This window comes from Palaemon carinicauda, chromosome 32, assembly GCF_036898095.1.
Source record: "Palaemon carinicauda isolate YSFRI2023 chromosome 32, ASM3689809v2, whole genome shotgun sequence".
Classification (NCBI taxonomy): domain Eukaryota; kingdom Metazoa; phylum Arthropoda; class Malacostraca; order Decapoda; family Palaemonidae; genus Palaemon; species Palaemon carinicauda.
Window position 1 is genome coordinate 641,880 of NC_090756.1, and position 2,349 is coordinate 644,228.

Sequence of the window (2,349 nt, forward strand, 5' to 3'; positions counted from 1 at the left end):
ATATATATATATATACATACATATATATATATGTATATATATATATATATATATATATATATATACATGTGTGTGTGTGTATACTGTATACATATATATGTATATATATATATATATTATATATACATAAATATATATTTATGTATATATATCCATATATATATATATATATATATATATATATATATATATATAAATTATATGAAATTTATATATACCTGCATACGCGAACACCTACTCTTAACTCGTTAAATCGGTAATCTATTCCTTCAGATGTGTTGTTCAATGCAAACACCATTTTCAAGACTTGAATATATCTCTATATCTTTTACTCTCTCTCTCTCAAGTTCCTCGTTAGCTTAAAGTTTATGAATACACGTGTTTGTTGTTTAACTTGAATTTGCATACGAAAACCTAAAATCAGATTACATTTAGCCAGGCTGTGGGATATTAGTGTGCGGTCTCACACACACATACAGAGAAACAAGATTTAATAACAAGGAAAGTCTTTATTTATTTATTTCGTTTCTGGAAAATATTAACAATTTTTGCAATCATTTATTGATTTTTTTTTAAGCTTTCATTTTTAGTTTAAAAAGATTTAGGCACACACATGCACATACACATACACAGAAACAAGACTTAATAATAAGGAAAGTCTTTAATAATTTATTTCGTTGTTTTAAAATATTAATATTTTTCAGAATCAGTTTTTGAGTTTTTATTCTAGTTTTCATTTTGTTTAGTTTAAAAAGAAAACATTAGGATAATATCTCTCTCTCTCTCTCTCTCTCTCTCTCTCTCTCTCTCTCTCTCTCTCTCTCTCTCTCTCTCTCTCTCTCTCTTTAAAGCCTGAAAAAGTATATCAACTCAAGATCCGTGAAGTATTCTTCTCAGCAGGAGAATTGATAATGGAAACGTGAAAAATCGTAACTAACGCATCGTTTAAGGAAATATGATCCTTAATCCTCCGTCGAAAGAGTCGAAAATGGCTTGAAGCTCGATTCGCCATTCTCAAGGATGCAAAATAGATAAGTGAGGTTTTATGAATGTATATTCCGAAGGAAGAATGTAATAGAGCCAATGGCTGAGTCTCTCTCTCTCTCTCTCTCTCTCTCTCTCTCTCTCTCTCTCTCTCTCTCTCTCTCCCTCTCTCTTACGGAATACATGTGCAATGGAGGAAGGAGGGATTGGTGGAGCAAGGGTCTGCAGCCAGTGTGTTTTTTTTTTTTTTTTTTTTTTTTTTTTTTTTTTTTTTTTTGTTGATGAGACCCATTTAGAGATAAATTTCCACAATAAGAGCTTTTTTATTCGTATTAAGATTCATCATTACCGAGTGTTGCCCCTCTTGCCTATGTGTTCTCTTGCACCTTCATGTATACAAACTCCTTTTCTAATACATCATTTGCTCCCATTTTGTAATTGCCATATAGGTGTCAGTCTTATTCTCATGTGAAATTCCAGATCAAAAGCTTTTACCAAACGCACTATCTCCCATTCTCTCCATATGTTCAAACCATCTCACTCATCCCTTCTTTTAGGTATTCTAATCTTTTAGCAGATTTTTTTTACCACTTATGCGCACTCCATTATTTTTCTTACATTTAATGCTTCTACACTTTACTTCCATAAAGGAGAGGTGGTTAAACTAATTTACATCTTCGTACATTGCCGCATTGACTTCTGTTGACTGCTCAAGTATGTCCCCAAACTTTCTTTGCCTACTCAGCATCTTTCTTTGCTTCACTATTTTGGGAACTCATAACCATTATAAAGTTATTTATCATGCGATGAAGGTTTGACAGCAATGGTAAAGATAGGGTATTGTAACTCTATACTTTGAATTTGGGAGCATGGCCCAGAAATCAAACTTGGGCATTTGACTAGATTCAGGCTTCTGTAATTGATGTATAGGTGAGGTGCGGCTATATAATTGTCAAGCACTGGTATTGGGATTGACAAGCAAGGGCAATTGGATTAACAGGAATTTATATAAGTATTGACTAGCAAGGATGTTAGAATTGACAAGCAAGAGTATAAGGATCAATATTCTATGATGTCAGTTTTGACAAGTAGGGATAGTAATATAGACAAAAATGGATAATATGATTGACAAACATGGATGTTAGGATTGGCAACCAAGTATGTTATGATTTACAAGCAAGGATGTTAGGATTTATTAGTAAGGATATTTGGATTAACAAGCACGGATATTAGTATTGCCAATGACAAGCAAGGATATTAGGATTGACAAGCAAGAATATCAGGATTGACAAGCAAGTATGTTAGGATTTACAAGTAAGGATTATTAGGATTCACAAGCTGAGGATATTAGGATTGACAAGCAAG